The sequence below is a fragment of the Amaranthus tricolor genome, chromosome 3, assembly GCF_026212465.1.
Source record: "Amaranthus tricolor cultivar Red isolate AtriRed21 chromosome 3, ASM2621246v1, whole genome shotgun sequence".
Classification (NCBI taxonomy): domain Eukaryota; kingdom Viridiplantae; phylum Streptophyta; class Magnoliopsida; order Caryophyllales; family Amaranthaceae; genus Amaranthus; species Amaranthus tricolor.
In genome coordinates this window covers 14,315,871-14,321,848 of record NC_080049.1, presented here as the reverse complement: position 1 = coordinate 14,321,848, position 5,978 = coordinate 14,315,871, and the positions used below count along the sequence as shown (strand labels likewise).

The following is a 5,978-nucleotide window of genomic DNA, read 5'->3' as shown; positions in this document are numbered from 1 at the left end:
TCATTCTCCAATTCAATGTCTCCATGAGGACTTAGATCTGTATTACTGTATGTTTTTGAAGGTGGTAGAATAATCAATAGGCTTGACCTCCACCTTGTTTTTATTTCGAGGTAAGGATTATCCTCTACGCGAAAGAGGGGAAAGGGATTTGATGTTGCTGTAAGTGGAGGTGGGAATAATACCCATGCCGTTATGGTGGAAGGGAAAACCAACCACTGGACCAACCTAAAAATCTCAACCTTTACCTTGATTATGTGCAATATTGTGAAATCATATTTGTATGTTCCTCTAGCTCTAGGTGCTTTCCTGACTTTTACTCAAATGAAATCATGATTCTCTCCAACCACATTAAATCTACTGATAGAGTCAGATTATGGATTAGGATAATATTCTCTACCCTGCTTTTAACTAATGGTTCAAGAATGCATAGAATTTATCAATTATGTTTGGTGAGGATTTTACTTCAGGATTTCTATATTATACAAGTATACTTGATCTGTTCAACAAATTTTTCTGCTTTCCCCTGAGCTCTTCTTTATAGTATGATACCTAGCACAATGCTCGTTCTTGTTTTTGAAGTAAATTTAATACAGTAGTGTTGATTTCCAGGTTATGCTTTGGGAATTGATATGACAGCAAGGGAACTCCAAGCATCAATTAAGGTGAAATGCGCATGCTTGCCCTTAACTTGTATTTCTTCTACTAGCCCTGACAGCTCTTAGTTAAGGCACAAAATATACGAAAAAAGTTTTCTAATTCTTAGATAGTCAGCACTTAGCTACTTGATACGCAGAATTGTCTAATACAGAACATCTTGGATTGTATGGAAAAAGTTTAACGAATTTACGATTCCCTAATCTGATCCTCACAACTTGGATCTGTGGCTGAAGGTCTGTGGCTGAAGGTCTGTTTAAAATCCTATTTTGTTATAGTTATGATAATGTAATAAAAATCTAAACCACTTTGCATGACAGGTAAATTAGAGAAACAAAGCAGAAGGGATCAACAAAAGATATGATGTTCTCAATCCCATATCTCATCAGCCATATAAGCTCCTTTATCACTCTTCTTGAAGGAGATGTGATCCTTACAGGTAATTTTTAATGTGTAGTTTCTCTTAAAAGGTATTCAGATGTTTGGTTGCCATGATTAGAGGAATTGACCTTCTCAACCTTCTTTTATTATAACGATTATACATTACTCCTTTGCCTTTCTGAGTTTGCTATTCAAAGGATTGGCACAAATGTTAAAGGATTAGTTTGTGGATGATATAAAAAGATAAGAAATGTGCAGATGAGAAGTAAAGAAAGTGGTTGGGATATCACCTTAAGTGCTGACTATACAGATGGGAACAAGGACAAAATCTTATATGCATCTTGTGAGCCACATAAAGAGGGCAGCACCATAAGTGAATCAATCCTGTGGCACTTCACTTATCAGACTTACGTAAAAGGAAAGCACAATGGCATAAAAGTGAGCACAAGTAACCAATATATGTACTGGTCTGCTTAATTTTCTGTAGTAAACAGGTTAAAGTAACACGTTACAAACTTCCAACACTTTAGCAGAACTGCAAATCCGCAATTAAACTGAGGCCTTAGAACAGGTAGCCAACCAACTTATCGTGCTATAGAAAACTACCATGAACCAGTTTATGAAACCATAAAGATTTCAGCTATGGATTACAATAAACAAAAACCTTCAAAAACCAAGGTACATCAAACAGCTAGCTATTCAACATTATACCGACTTAGTTGTAATTGTATATTAAAGGTTTTAATATGATTATACCGACTTTGTTAAATTTTTTCAGATTTTATACGAGGATTTCTTTCGTGTAGTTTTAGCATTACCTGAGCTATTCAAGATTGGAACTATTGAGTATTGAATAGAAATCTCTAATTTAATTGCTGCCTTACTGCAGAAATGTCTTGTCTCCATTTATTTCCCTATCAGCAAAGTAGTACGTTGTTACATATTGCAAAACGTTCGTGTGTTGCCTAGAACTCGATATGCTTGTGATTTATGTATTACTATTTATAGATATGTTGATTATGTATCAAGCTAGCTGTTGCTATGTTGTAGAGAATCCATTTGCATTTGCAGATATGCTAATTGTTGTAACAAATACTTCTTAGTATCACTCTTCGAAGATCGATCTTCAGCAGAGGATTTGGAAGCAGCAGCCTTAACATGCTTCTTATAGTACTCAATAACCTTGGCGAGGATCTTTCCGGTCACATTCGGGAGAGGAATTGGGCAAACAAACACAGAGTCAGAATCAAGGAATTTATTCGAGAGCGTGAGAAAGAAATGGCTCAGGCAGTGGAAGAAATTAACCCGAAAAGTAAATCCCTAATTTTTTTTACTTGCAACTATTGATTACACACTAATGTTTTCACTGGTTGTTAATTCATAACCATGCATTGTCTTTTAGGTATCTGCCTGTAAATAAGTGTGAAGCTGCATTGCCTGCCCTTGAGGGGGAGTACAGCTGAGGTCAAATTTTGAAGATTTTGGTATTGTTTTAAAGCCTAAGAAGGAAATTGTTGCTAAATCAGTTGCTCAGATCATTCATGAGCTATGGGGGAAGTATGTCACTCATGTCCTCTGATTCAAGAAGTTATTTTTGTTTCTGGTTACTTTATTTTCATATAACGTGAAGTTATGATGGCGTTTGTTATAATTAATCAAAAACAGTGTTAAAATCATTAACAAGTGTATAGTTGCATACATCTTATTCTCCAAATACCGTTTAGGTTATAGCCATTATGTTATTAGGGTAATGAAACAATTATAATTATAGCTTGCGCCATGTTACGGATGTACTTATTGGTTGCTGATTGGCTAATGATTTTAATGGAGCTTAGTCTTATATTGCAGTGAAACACCTGCTGCAACGCAACAGATGTTGCAGGTAGGAACTACAAAGACTTTGCTTCGAAGCCATACTTGTCTTTTAGTGTAGTCATGTAGTGTCTCCGCCTACTGACTTTTGTTGTATTGCTTCACCTAAAGCAAAACGCTAACTTTTTCCACCTCTGTGCTGTCTTCATAGGTCTATCAAGCACCTGTTTCAAAGTGGATAACACTCAAGCATCGGAGGTTGCAGAATTGGGGTACTGAAAGATGGCATGTTTGCTCATGTTTACACCATAGTATGGCTGCTGAATCTGTGTTTCTGAACTTTTTTGTTTTCCAGGGGATGTAGTCCATGAGAAGGGTCTTATTGCTCAAAATTGTAAGTCGTAAACTCATAATGAATCTGAATATCTCTTTGGTTGGTTTAGAAACTTTCACTTGTACGCATTATAAGATGGCAAATTTGCAATAATAATTTCTATTTAAGGTTGTCATTACAAATTTGTAATGTTAATGCATATAGGATTTCTGAAATGGGAACTACAGTATTGTTGGCATTGTCACTGTTGCTTTGTAAAGAAATGTAATTTGTTCGCTTGATGCTAATAAATTGAGTTCTCTTACATTACTGCATATAATCTGTTTAGTATGAAGTATGTATTTAATTGAGTGCTTAATGATACAGGTTCCTGTTGGAGCATGCTACTGGCCTATTGCTATTCATATGAGTAACTAAATCAACAATGGTATAAGCAAGATATTCATATTAACTCAATTCAATTCTGCTTCTCTTAATCGTCACATGTACCGTACTTAACAAGAGAATGGTATCAACTTTGGAGATGGACTTGTCAAGGTAAAGTTCTGATGCAGTGTACGGAATGAGGCTTTGCATTATCGAATCATATGAAAACATCAACAGATATATAAAATATGTCGATTTTGATCATATTGGGTATAATGTCCTATGATCTTTGGTTAATAGGTTTTGGCAGCTACACAAACACAAGGAGAAACCAGAAAGAACTGGTTCCAAGGAACGACTGATGCTATCAAGCAATTTATATGGATGTTTGAGGTAGGATTGTCGTCTTCAGATTCTTTAAATGGTTGTGTGAACCTAAATCACGTATGCTAGATTACGAAAAAAGGCAAGTGCTTATCAAAGAATTCACGAGTAAGGAGTTTGTCCTGTACATTTAATAATTTTTTTTGTTTATACATCCTTAATTTTTGGACCAACCTTTAGGAAAGTTGGCTTCATTTAGCATTGTTTTTCTTTCCTAATCCTATTGATTTTGAAATGTGTGTCAGTGCTGTTGCTGGGATACCTTACTATTTTAATGAAGAGCAGATGGGAGAGCTGCTGTAATAATTTGGGTATGTATTATTGGATGATTGTATCCGTTACTTAAGATCTTCAACTGCTTGCTGATTTCTATTTTTTGGTATGTGTTTTATCATATACCATTGAAGGCATTTGAACTTGTGAAGGATAGAGACACAGGGAATTCTAAAGGCTATGGTTTTTGTGTTTATCAGGCTTGTAGTCGAAGTATATAGTTCATTCATCTGTAGAATTTCAGTTTTGGACAATAATTTTCATTTGCGGTGCTACCAATCATTTGTTATGTGTCCTTATGCCATTGGCCATATAATTTTCTTATTCTTTTTATGTCTTAAACGTGCAGGATCCATCGGTGACTGATATTGCCTGTGATGCCTTCAATGGCTTGAAAATGGACGATAAAACTTTAATTGTTAGAAGAACTGCTGCTTAGATGTATGATGTATTATGTATATGACCATGTTCAAGTTGAAAATAATGTCTATTTTTGCTAAATTAGACTTAGTTGAATCATTGTGAATGGTCATATATCCGGTAAATTTGAAAAATACAGATGCTTGAGTTGTTTAACAAATAGCATTATTATAAGTAAATTTTGCTTTTCTATCAAGTCGTTCATCCAATTTCGCTGTTAAAATACAAATCTTTGTTTTCCATCTATCAACACTTTCATTTATTTTTTTTTCCACTTCTTTAGGTGTCTATATGAGCTTGTTAGATTTCTTTTTCTTCAATATATTGTATATGGTACTTGTAAGTAAATTAACTGACTAGGAAAATTCGCAGATTCACTAGGAAAATCAACACAAATCAGCAGAAAAATAAAATTGAGGACCGATAATTTCCATTTGAAGTGAGGAATTGAAGATGAACCAATTAAGAGGGAAGCAAGAAGATGGGAAAAAGTAGGGAGAAGAGAAAAGTAAGAAGATGGGAACAACAGACAAAAAGAACACTAATAGTAGCGTTGAGATTGAGTTTTATTTTGGTTTTATTTGAACTTTTGGGGGATTAAAATTATGAAATTGAGTTTTGCCTAAATCTCTAAAAAAGTAGTTTCAATCAACATGAGGAAGCAAGAATAAGTGCAACATAAAGACCCAATTCGTTACAAAAATGACTTTAAAAACCCTAAATCTGACCTTAAACTTCAAATTGAAAAGAACCCTAAATCTCTGAAGAAGTAGTTTCAACCAACATGATGAAGCAAGAATAAGTGCAATAGAAAGACCCAATTTGTTACAAAAATGACTTAAAAAACCCTAAATTTGACCTTAATCTCCGAACTGAAAGGAACCCTAAATCTCTGAAAAAGTAGTTTCAACCAATTTGAAGAAACAAGAATCTGCACAATAATCAAAGAAAGGGACTTCACCATAAAAATATATATCAGTGTCCTTTGTTAATTCTCCAAAATTAAGAAAGAAAAATAGCATAATTCGATTTTAACCATTTACAACATTACCTATATCAGAAACAGAACAATATGACCATCAACAGATCAGAAACAATGTAACCGCCTCGAATTTTGAAGGCAAACACTAAATGGAATTTTGTATTAATCAAGCGGAAGCTTACTTTTGCCAACACAATTAAGGGGTTACTTAAAGGTCAAACCAATATTCAAGTATAATACTTGAACCAAACCAAAGCAATATAACGGAAGTCTTAACTGTCCAAAATATAGAAAAATTACAACCAAATCGAAATAAGTCCAAAGTTCAAATTACATCCTTAAAATAGTCTAAATCTAAACTAATAGTCTCTC

The 5,978-nt window shown here is 34.2% G+C and overlaps 1 long non-coding RNA gene across 4 annotated transcripts; it reads left to right on the top strand.

The window, feature by feature from the left end:
- The first annotated feature begins 635 nt into the window (after positions 1-635).
- LOC130808662 (uncharacterized) lies at positions 636-4,772 on the top strand. Of its 4 annotated transcripts, XR_009040717.1 has the most exons (11): positions 636-904; positions 975-1,093; positions 2,139-2,347; positions 2,438-2,592; positions 2,884-2,917; positions 3,059-3,119; positions 3,203-3,241; positions 3,548-3,718; positions 3,848-3,940; positions 4,177-4,242; positions 4,554-4,772. It is a non-coding gene; the product is annotated as an uncharacterized LOC130808662 (long non-coding RNA). The 4 variants fall into 4 exon arrangements; XR_009040715.1 differs by lacking the exon at positions 2,884-2,917; XR_009040716.1 differs by having other exon boundaries at positions 3,059-3,241.
- The last annotated feature ends 1,206 nt before the right edge of the window (positions 4,773-5,978 follow it).